The sequence below is a fragment of the Pristiophorus japonicus genome, unplaced genomic scaffold (genome assembly GCF_044704955.1).
Source record: "Pristiophorus japonicus isolate sPriJap1 unplaced genomic scaffold, sPriJap1.hap1 HAP1_SCAFFOLD_42, whole genome shotgun sequence".
Classification (NCBI taxonomy): domain Eukaryota; kingdom Metazoa; phylum Chordata; class Chondrichthyes; family Pristiophoridae; genus Pristiophorus; species Pristiophorus japonicus.
The window spans coordinates 5,896,404-5,908,581 of NW_027254090.1; the positions used below are offsets into that span (position 1 = coordinate 5,896,404).

Genomic DNA, 12,178 nt, shown 5'->3' on the forward strand with positions numbered 1-12,178 from the left:
ACCTATCTTTGTATCCTCAGCAAATTTGGCGACAGTACACCCAGTCCGTTCATCAAAGTAATTGATATAGATGGTAAATAATTGAGGACAAACACTGATCCCTGTGGCACCCCACAAGTTGCAGTTTGCCACCTCTCTGTTATTTGTTAGTTAGCCAATAGTCTATCCATGTTAATATATGACCCCCAACCCCCAATCACTTATCATGTGCAGTAACCTTCCATGTGGCAGCTTATCACATGTTCCCTGAAAATCCAAATACATTACATCTACTTGTTCCCCGTTAACCACCCTGCTCGTTGCATCCTCAAAGAACTCTATAGCAAATTTGTCAAACACGATTTCACTTTTATAAAACAATGCTGACTCTGTTTGATTATATTATGGTTCTCTAAATGGCCTGATACTACTGACTTAATATTGGACTCCAGCATAACTGATCCATAACTGCTTTCTGTCTTCCTCCTTTATTTCATAGGGCCGTTACATTTGTCATTAAAATCGGGGATGCTCAAGGGGCCAGTATGGGGAGCACAGATATCTTGGGGAGTTGTGGGGCTGGAGGAAATGACAGAGATAGGGAGGAGCGCCACCATGGAGGGGTTTGAAAAATTAAGGAATATAATTTTCAAATCAAGGCATTGCTTAAGCAGGAAACAATGTCGGTCAGTGAGCACAGTGGTGATGGGTGAATGAGACGTATTCTGTGTTAGGACATGGGCAGCAGAGTCTTGGATGACCTCACGTTTACATAAGGCACACCGTGGAAGCCAGCCACGGCAAGTCTAGAGGTAACAAATTCATGGATGAGGATATCAGCAGCAGATGACCTGAAGCAGGAGCAGGGTCAGGTGATGTTATGGAGCTGGAAATAGGCAGTCTTAGTGATGCCACGGATATATGGTCAGAAGCTCACCTCAGGGTCCAATATGGCACCAAGGTTGCAAACAGTTTGGTTCAGCCTCAGACATGTGGCAGGGAAAGGGAAGGAGTCGGTGGCTGCGAAATGCACAAGGTTCCACAAAAGAGACTGTTCGCTAAAATGAGTGAAATTGAAGGCAAATTATTGGAGTGGTTAGAAGATTGTTTACATGGTCGAAGACAGGGAGAAGGGATAATGTGAATATATTCGAATTGGAATGTCGAACTAGTGGTGTCCCACAGGGATCTGTGCTGGAGGATCAACTATTCACTCTATTTATTCATGACATGGACAACATTACAGAGAGCCAAATATCCAAGTTTGCCGATGGTACAAAGTAAGTCGTGTAGATATAGTAAGTAGTGTAGATATAGGCACAACATTACAAAGATAAATTGATAGATTAAGTGAGCGAACAAGGCTGTGGCAGATGGATTATAAAACACACAAGCGTGACTTCATCCTTTTTGAACCTGAGAGAAATAGATCGAGTATTTTTTGAGTGGTATAAAGCTGGGAGCCGTGGGTAGATTTAGGGACCCATGTACATACACTAAAATATAGTAGTCAGGTGCAAAATATATTCACAAAGGCTAAAATAATTTTAGTCTTTAGATCTACAGTGCTGGAATATAAAGAAGAGAATGTATTAATAAACTATAAAAAGCCCTGATTACATCATATCTGCAGTATTGTGCACAGTTCTGGGCACCGCACCTTAGAAATGATATATTGGCCGTGGAGAATGTTACCAGGGCTCCGTGTTAAACTGTGAGGATAGATTAAATAAACTAGGCTTCTGGTCCTTGGAATACAGCAGGTTAGGGAGCGATTTCATTGGGTGTATTGGACTTGGAAAGGAATTGAAGGGTAGATGGAGAGACACACTTTCCGCTGGCGGAGGACTCTAAGACAAGGGAACACAACCTTAAAATCCCAATCTGGCCATTCGGGAGAAACGTTGGGAAACACTTCTTCACTCAAAGGGTGGTAGAAGTGAGGAGCTCTCTCCCACAAAATGCAGCAGATGCTATCTCAATGAATTATTTTAAATCAGAGGTAGATGAAGGTTTTCTTGCCAAGGGTATTACAGGATATGGAGCCAAGGCGTGAGGACACAGATCAGCCACAATCTCATTGACTGGAGGAATCGGCTCGAGGGGTTGATACATATTAATGCTTCAGGGTCACCAGACACCAGAGGGCGCCGCAGTCGGAGGTCATGGGGGTTTACACATGTGGCATGCGTGCTTGGTCATCTGTTTCTAAGCTGGGTTTCTTTGTCACGCAGACACTCTCGGGCTGGAATAAAGATGGATCTGGTTGCACCTGAGTGAGTTTACAGCAACAAGACTCTTGAGTCATTACAATTGGCGACGAGGTAATTTAAGACCCTTCACATGCACAACGGGCACATTGGAAATCCTGGAGAGATTTGTGAAGGGTGAGGATTGGACGGATTTTGTCGACCGCCTGGATCAGTATTTTGTGGCCAACAGCATGGAGGCAGAGACCTACACAGTTAAGCACAGGGCAGTTCTCCTCACCGTTTGTGGTCTGAAAATTTACGGCCTCATAAAGAATCTTCTCTCGCCTATACTTTCGGTGGAAAAAGTGTATGAAGAATTGTGTATGTTGGTGGGTAACCATCTGAAGCCACAGAGGGGATCATCACATCACGCTACCGTTTCTACACACATGTTCGTGCTGAGGGTGAGGATGTGTCGGGATTTATTGCTGACCTGCGACGTCTTGCTGAGCCGTGTAAGTTCAGGAACATGCTGGAAGACATGCTGCGTGATGTCTTCGTGCTGGACATCAGCCATGATGCGATCCTCAGGAAGCTGTTAGCTGCAGAGATGCTGGATTTGAAAAAGGCCATCGCGACTGCCCAGGCTTCCATGACGACGGATGATAATTTGAGGCAGATATTATTGATGAGTCAGAGTTCCACGGCAAGTACTGTAAACAAGATGGCGCCGTTTTCAGGCAGAGCTGCTTACACGAAACCTGCCGCTGCTCAGAGCCCGCCAACTGCTTCGATCCAGATTTCACCCTGTTGGCATTGTGGGGGCAATCATCAGCATCATCAGTGTGAGTTTAGACAATATTTACCAAATGAATGTTCGAAAGTGGGGCATCTTCACAGGATGTGTCAGTTTCCCCTCTTTATGCTCTGCAGATAAAGGCAGCATTGGACAACAAACTCGTTTCTCCTGCACTGATTTGTAACAGGTAACATTTCCCAAAACAACAAAACCATCTCCAACATTACAATTTGGCTCGGCCTTTTATCATCCATAATGTCAGTTTCCCCTCTTTACGCTTGCTAATTATTGATGCAGAGCAATTCACATAGATGCCGTCAACCATCAAAAGTCCTGTCATTAACCACAGGGGTTCCGGCAATTTTCTGATCGCAAAGCACTTTCAGTCCTTGTCCTTGTCCAGAAAATTACAGAGGCGGAAATTGGGGAGCTTAATGACATTGAAAGGAGAACATTTTTGATTTATGCAGTTCCGGTCAGAGAAATGTTTGTGAAAGGAACTTTTTGCAGAGAGAGGGATTGAGCATTTCAGCTTGTTGCTGAACACTTCTCTTTGGGCACTGAGCTAAGCAGTAGTTTCTGTAGTGTAGTGGTTATCACGTTTGTCTCACATGCGAAATGACCTTAGTTTGATCCCAGGCAGAAATATTATTTTAGAAACAAAAATTTGTGTGCGATAAAATTGAACAAATGCAGTCCGGGTCACATTGTCCCATGATTCAAGCGACCTCGGACCCGGGCCAAAGCTCCCCGTGCACCGAGCACACGCTCAGGAAAACCCCGGAGGAAAGGATATCCCGGTCACTCGGCCTTCCAGCAACACTGAACAAGCGCCAGGTCTGAAACTTTCCAGAGTAATAATTTGCAACTATTTCATTCAACAGTCAGGATGGCCGAGCGGTCTAAGGCGCTGTATTCAGGTTGCAGTTTCCTCTAGAGGCATGGGTTTGAGACCCACTCCTGACATTAATTGTATTTAATTACAAACTCATTTGTTTTGATACCACTCTGAAGTGCATTGGGACATCCATCTAACTTCATAAAATTACTCCACTTCAACGACAAACGGTAATATCAAAGTTACTTCAGAAACAGCCTCGATCCCAGGTGGCTGTCGCGAAAGCAATGGTTTTGTGAAGTATTGCAAGGTGCCCTCAAAATATCTGGCACTGCTAATTTAAAAACACGGTTATAAGTTGTTTCAGTGCAAAAGAAGGCAGGCTCGAAGGGCCAAATGTCCGACTCCAGCTCCTGGTTCTTGTATTCTTATGCAGAGCACAGAACAAATGATTAAATTATCGACTCTCCCTCAGTTCGCATTTCTTGCATTGTGCAAAAGAAGATGAAAGGTTCATTAATAATGTTTCCCCATGAAAACAACATAAGATTTAAGGAAAATTAATCGCCCAACATGGGGCTTGAACCCACGACCCTGAGATTAAGAGTCTCATGTTCTACCGACTGAGCTAGCCAGGCTTCTCAACAGCTATCCTGTCAATCCCCTTCAGAATATTGTCCGTTTCAATGAGATCACCTCTCTTTCTTCTGAACTCCAGAGAGTATTGGCATATTCTACACAATCTCTCATCATAGGACTGTCGTCTCATCCCAGGAATCAATCTGGTGAACCTCCGTTGCACCACCTCCAAGGCAAGTATATCCTTCCTCAGATAAGGAGACCAAAACTGTGCGCAGTACTCCAGGTGTGGTCTCACCAGAGCCCTGTACAATTGTAGCAAGACTTCCTTACTCTTGTACTATGGGCTATTTATTAGGTACTATGGGCTGAATATCCTGTTTTTCTGCTGATTCTACGGTTGTGTAAAAACTTATTAAACTTTAACAGTCACTCGGCAAACTTATTTGTATTTCCTTCAGTGTGCTGCACATGTGGATGGATTAATGATGATTGAAACAATTATTCAGCATCTCACAGACTTCAATTATTGTTGTCAACTTGCTCTGCAAAAATGCTTTCTGTGACCGAGAATGAAACCCAGACCACGGCAGTGAGAGCACCATATCCTAACCACTAGACTACCAGGGAACACTGATTACAGCCTCTGCGATAGCTTTAAATATAGTCAGCTTACAATCACAGCTGAGAATTGTGCGGTGACATGGCGTGTAACTGGATTTGCTAGGAGCTGCGTGGAGGCCCCGACCTGCGTGAGAACACCAGCGGCAGGTCGGGGCCATAAAAGGAGCGGTGAGCGGCGGCCTGGGAGCAGCGTGGTGGTGTTCCACGGCAAGGTACAACGCGAGCTGGTGCAGGAGGGCGACGGCAGCGAAGAGTGATGTCATCAAAGTCCAGGTCGGTGATTGGAGCGTGGGCAGGCACAGCACGAGCAGCGAGAGACTGTGGAGGGATGTGATAGGGGCCCAGGGTCGGTGTGAGTTCAGGGCCAGGGGCCCAGGGACAGCACGAGCCAGCCCACACTACGATATGTGTGTACACCAGATCCGTGCAGCAGAGCTTGTCTCCAGTCGTCCAGGCGTTCGAGCGGCAGGAAGGTGGAGCGAGCAGGGCCATATAAAGGCCCAGCAGGAGTCCGGGATCAGCAGCAGTCGGAGGTGCAGCTGGAGGAGGAGCAGCGAGCAGCGAGCTACAGCTGGTGCAGGATCAAAAGTAAGAAAGAAGTTTAAAGTAATCGAAGGGTAACGTCACAATCAAGAGGGTTAGTGATTGGCTGGTTGAGTAGTGCATAGTTTTCCTTTCATTTTTCTTTCTTCTTGTTCTGAGCAGTAAGAAACCTTGTCATTGTTGAAAAATTAACTAATTTAAGGGTTAAGTCATGGCAGGAGAGCCCAGACCTGTGTCATGCTCCACCCGAGCTATGTGGGAAGACAGCGACGCTTCCAGCATCCCTGACGACTGCATGTGCAGGAAGTGTATCCAGCTGCAGCTCCTGGCAGACCACATTGTGGCACTGGAGCTGCACATGGATTCACTCTGGAGCATCCGCGATGCTGAGGAAGTCGTGAATAGTATGTTTAGTGAGTTGGTCATACCACAGGTAAAGTTTACTCAGGCAGATAAGGAATGGGTGACCAAAAAAAAGAGCAGCGGAAGGAAGGTACTGCAGGTGTCCCCTGTAGCCATCTCTCTCCAAAACAGATACACCACCTTGGGTACTGTTGGGGGAGATCACTCATCAGGGGAAGGCAGCAGCAGCCGTCCATGGCATCAGGGTTGGCTCTGCTGCACAGGAGGGCAGGAAAAAGAGTGGGAGAGCAAAAGTGATAGGGGATTCTATTGTAAGGGGAATAGTTAGGTATTTCTGCGGGTGCAAACGAGACTCCAGGATGGTATGTTGCCTCCCTGGTGCAAAGGTCAAGTATGTCTCGGAGCGGCTGAAGCGCATTCTGGAGGGGCAGGGTGAACAGCCAGCTGTAGTGGTGCATATAGATACCCACGATATAGATAAAAACGTGATGAGGTCCTACAAGCTCAGTTTAGGGATCTAGGAGTTAAATTAAAAAGTAGGACATCAAAGGTAGTAATCTCACGATTGCTACCAGTGCCACATGCTAGTTAGAGTAGGAATTGCAGGATAGCTCAGATGAATACGTGGCTTGAGGAGTGGTGCAGAAGAGAGGGATTCGAATTCCTGGGACATTGGAGCTTGTTCTGGGGGAGGTAGGACCAGTACAAACCAGACAGTCTGCATCTGGGCAGGATCGGAACCAATGTCCTTGGGGCAGTTTTTGCTAGTGCTGTTGGGAAGAGTTTAAACTAATATGGCAGGGGGATGGGAAGCTATGGAGGGAGACAGAGGGAAGTAAAATGGGACAGAAGCAAAAATAGAAAGAAGAAAAGTAAAAGTGGAGGACAGAGAAACCCAAGACAAAAATCAAAAAGGGCTACATTACAGTAAAAGTCTAAAGAGACAAAGTGTATTAAAACGACAACCTGAAAGCTCTGTGCCTCAATGCGAGGAGTATTCGTAATAAGGTGGGCGAATTAACTGCGCAGGCAGCTATTAATGAATATGATATAATTGAGATTATGGAGACATGACTCCAGGTTGATCAAGGTTGGGAACTCAACATCCAGAGGTATTCAACATTCAGGAAGGATAGACAGAAAGGAAAAGGAGATGGGGTAGCGTTGCTGGTTAAAGAGAAAATTAATGCAGTAGTGAGGAAGGACATCAGCTTGGATGATGTGGAATCTGTATGGGTAGAGCTGCGGAATACCAAAGGGCAGAAAACGCGAGTGGGAGTTGTGTACAGACCAGCAAACAGCATTAGTGAGGTTGGGGAAAGCATCAAACAAGAAATTAGGGATGCGTGCAATCATGTGCGACTTTAATCTGCATATAGATTGGGCAAACCAAACTGGTAGAAATACGGTGGAGGAGCATTTCGTGGAGTGTATTAGAGATGGTTTTCTGGATTAATATGTCGAGGAACCAACTCGAGGGCTGGCCATCCTCAACTGTGTGATGTGTTATGAGAAAGGACTAATTAGCAATATTGTTGTGCGAGGCCCCTTGGGGAAGAGTGATCATAATATGGTAGAATTGTTTATTAAGATGGAGAGTGGCACAGTTAATTCAGAGACTCAGGTCCTGAACTTAAGGAAAGGTAACTTCGATGGTATGAGACATGAATTGGCTAGAATAGACTGGCGAATGAAACTTAAAGAGTTGACAGTGGATAGACAATGGCAAACATTTAAAGATCACATGGATGAACTTCAACAATTGTACATCCCTGTCTGGAGTAAAAATAAAATGGAGAAGGTGGCTCAAACGTGACTAACAAGGGAAATTAGGAATAGTGTTAAATCCACGGAAGAGGCATTTAAGTTGGCCAGAAAAAGCAGCAAACCTGAGGACTGGGAGAAATTTAGAATTCCGCAGAGGAGGATAAGGATTTAATTAGGAAGGGGAAAATAAGAGTATGGGAACATAAAAACTGACTGCAAAAGCTTCTATAGATATGTGAAGCGAAAAAGATTAGTGAAGTCAAGACGGAGTTAGATATGGCCCTTGCGGCTAAAGGGATCAAGGGGTATTGAGAAAAAGCAGGAACGGGGTACTGATGCAATGATCAACCATGATCTTACATAATGGTGGTGCAGGCTCGAATGGCTGGATGGCCTAATCCTGCACCTATTTTCAATGTTTCTGTGATTCTATGTTTCTATGTCCCTTGCAATCGGAATCATGTGAATTTATAATGGAGAACAAGGAAATGGCAGATCAATTGAACAAATACTTTGGTTCCGTCTTCACGAAGGAAGACACATATAACCTTCCGGAAATACTAGAGGACCGAGTGTCTTGCGAGAAGGAGGAACTGAAGGAAATCCTTATTAGTCAGGAAATTGTGTTAGCGAAATAGATGCGATTGAAGGCCAATAAATCCCCAGGGCCTGATCGTCTGCACCCAGAGTACTTAAGGAAGTGGCCCGAGAAATAGTGGATGCATTGATGATCATTTTCCAACATTCTATAGATTCTGGATCAGTTCCTATGGATTAGAGGGTAGCTAATATAACCCCACTTTTTAAGAAAGGAGGGAGAGAGAAAACAGGGAATTATAGACTGGTTAGCCTGACATCGGTAGTGGGGAAAATGCTGGAATCAATTATTAAAGATGTAATCGCAACGCATCGGGAAGGCAGTGACAGGATCCATCCAAGTCAGCATGGATTTATGAACTGGAAATCATGCTTGACAAATCTTCGAGAATTTTTTGAGGATGTAACCAGTAGACAAGGGAGAACCAGTGAATTTGGATGTGGGCTTTCAAAAAGCTTTTGACAAGGTCCCACACAAGAGATTAACGTGCAAAATTATAGCAAATGGTATTGGGGTAATGTATTGATGTCGATAGAGAACTGGTTGGCAGACAGGAAGCAAAGAGCAGGAATAAACAGGTTCTTTTCAAAATGGCAGGCAGTGACTAGTGGGGTATCGCAAGGTTTAGTGCTGGGACCCCAGCTCTTTAAAATGTACATTAAGAATTTAGACGAAGGAATTGAACGTAATATCTCCAAGTTTGCAGAACACTAAGCTGGGTGGCAGTGTGAGCTGTGAGGAGGAAACTAAGAGGCTTCAGGGTGAACTGCACAGGTTCGGTGAGTCGGCAAATGCATGGCAGATGCAGTATAATGTGGATAAATGTGAGGTTACCCACTTTGGTGGCAAAAACAGGAAGGCAGAATATTACCTGGATTGTGAGAGATTAGGAAAAGGGGAGGTGCAATGAGACCTGGGTGTCATTGTACATCAGTCATTGAAAGTTGGCATGCAGGTATAGCAGGCAGTGAAGAAGTTAAATGGCATGTTGGCCTTCAGAGCGAGAGGATTTGAGTATAGGAGCAGGGAGGTCTTACTGCAGTTGTACAGGGCCTTTGTGAGGACACACATTTGATCTCCTAATACACCTTTGATCTCTTAACCTGCGGAAGGGCTGTTGAGAGAGTGCAGCGAAGGTTCACCAGACTGATTCCCGAGATGGCAGGACTGACATATGAAGAAAGACTGGATCAACTTGGCTTATATTCACAGGAATTTAGAAGAATGAGAGGGGATCTCAAAGAAACATATAAAATTCTGATGGGATTGGACAGGTTAGATGCAGGAAGAATGTTCCCAATGTTGGGGAAGTCCAGAACCTGGAGTCACAGTCTAAGGATAAGGGGTAAGCCAGTTAGGACTGAGATGAGGAGAGACTTCTTCACTTAGAGAATTGTGAACCTATGGAATTCTCCACCACAGAAAGTTGTTGAGGCCAGTTCGTTAGATGTGTTCAAAAGGGAGTTAGATGCGGCCCTTACGGCTAAAGGGATCAAGTGGCGTGGAGAGAAAGCAGGAATGGGGAACTGAAGTTGCATGATCAGCCATGATCATATTGGATGGTGGTGAAGGCTCGAAGGGCCTTCACCTGTACTTATTTTCTATGTTTCTATTATGCTTGAACTGTTTAAAACTGTAGTTAGGCCAAAGCGAGAGTACTGAGCACTGTTCTGGTCACCAAATCACAGGAAATGTTAATTGAACTGCAAAGGGTACAACGGAGATTCACAAGGATTTTGCCAGGACTGGACAATTTTAGCCATGAGACAAGATTGGATAGCCTGCGGTTGTTTACTGTGGAACAGAGAATGCGCAGGGGGAGACTTGATTGCGGTGCATGAATTGATGTGGGGCCTAGATAGAGTGGGTTAGGATGGAGCTAATTCCCTCAGCAGAGATGGAAATTACCAAGCGGGAGAGAATTAAATAACGATTTGAAGGATTAGAGGGGATTAGTGAAGAACACTTCTGAATCAAAACACTAGTGTGGGTTTGGAGGTCACTGCCTGAATGGTAGTAAATGCAGAAAACCGCATCGTATTTACAAAGGGTTTGGTTATGCACGTGAATTGCTGTAACCGACACGGCTACGGACCAAGAGCTGGAAAGTGGGATTAGGCTGCAGAGCTCCTTTTCAGCCCACATAGACACGGTGGGCCCAATGGCTGCTCTCTGTGCTGTAACTTTCTATGATTCTACCATTTCCAGTATTTCCTTATAAGTTTTTTAAGAAAAGGCAATTATGTCATTCTTTTAGGAATGTGAGACTTTTGTCTCTGGGTCTTCTGGGCTTTATCTGATTGGGAATTGTGCTGATGTTATTAAAAGTCTTGCTGTGAAAGTTGTTGATATCATCTGTTTGTTCAGTAACTGTAACTAAACCCAGTCAGCAGGGGCAATGTTATAACTGGATGGATTCTCTCACCTATAAATAAGGGGAATCTTCGCATTGTCTCAATTGGTGAATTGCTCCCAGCATTAATACCAACCATCGATTCATCGATTCTAATCGCAAGGGAAAATGTCTCTTGGTTTTCTCATCAAGCTCCAGATTCTGTGGGCAATTGTTGATGTCCAAAAGATTTATGATCCTCTGCTGGCTACAGTGGGTGTCTCTGGTATGTTCCTCCTTTCAGCCGGTATTTCAATAACCCGAGATTAACAGTAAATGGCTTCTTAGTCCATGTGTCCAGCTTTTTATTCAATTACTTTCCTTGCAGTATAGCAACGAATAAACTTCAAAAATACATCGATGTCTGAAAACACTTTGGGGCATCCTGTGGTCATGAAAGGTGCTGCACTCCGGCAATTCATTCATTCATTCATTGATAGAAACATAGAAACATAGAAAATAGGTGCAGGAGTAGGCCATTCGGCCCTTCGAGCCTGCACCACCATTCAATGAGATCATGGCTGACCATTCCCTCAGTACCCCTTTCCTGCTTTCTCTCCATACCCCTTGATCCCTTTAGCCGGAAGGGCCATATCTAACTCCCTCTTGAATATATCCAATGAACTGGCCTCAACAACTCTCTACGATACAGAATTCCACAGGTTAACAACTCTCTGAGTGAACAAGTTTCTCCTCATCTCAGTGCTAAATGTCCTACCTCTTATCCTAAGATTGTGTCCCCTGGTTCTGGACTTCCCCAACATCGGGACGATTCTTCCCGCATCTAACGTGCCCAGTCCCATCAGAATCTTGCATGTTTCTATGAGATCCCCTCTCATCCTTCTAAACTCCAGCGTATAAAGTCCCAGTTGATCCTGTCTATCCTCATATGTCAGTCCAGCCATCCCGGGAATGAGTCTGTAGAATCTTCGCTGCACTCCCTCAATTGCAAGAACGTCCTTCCTTAGGTTAGAAGATAAAATTGAACACAATTTTCCAGTTGAGGCTTCACCAAGACCCTGTGCAACTGCAGTAAGACCTTCCTGCTGCTGTACTCAAATCCCCTAGCTATGAGGGCCAACATACCATTTATCGTCTTCACCGCCTGCTGTACCTGTAGGCCAACTTTCAAAGCCTGATGAACCATGACACCCAGGTCTCGTTACACCTCCCCTTTTCCTGATCTGATGCCATTCAGATAATATTCTGCCTTCGTGTTTTTACCCCCAAAGTGGATGACCTCACATTTATCCACATTATTCTGCATCTGCCATGCATTTGCCCACTCACCTAACCTGTCCAAGTCACCCTGCAGCTTGTTAACATCCCCCTCACAGCTCACACTGCCACCCAGTTTAGTGTCATCTGCAAACTTGGAGATATTACACTCAATTCCTTCATCTAAATCGTTGATGTATATTGTAATGAGCTGGGGTCCCAGCACTGAGCCCTGCGGCACTCCACTAGTCACTGCCTGCCATTTTGAAAAGGACCCGTTTATCCC

General features: G+C 44.9%; 1 non-coding gene across 1 annotated transcript; it reads right to left on the reverse strand.

The window, feature by feature from the left end:
* Positions 1–4,373: 4,373 nt before the first annotated feature.
* Positions 4,374–4,446, reverse strand: trnak-cuu (transfer RNA lysine (anticodon CUU)). Its single transcript has one exon. It is a non-coding gene; the product is annotated as a tRNA-Lys (tRNA).
* Between the last annotated feature and the right edge of the window lie 7,732 nt (positions 4,447–12,178).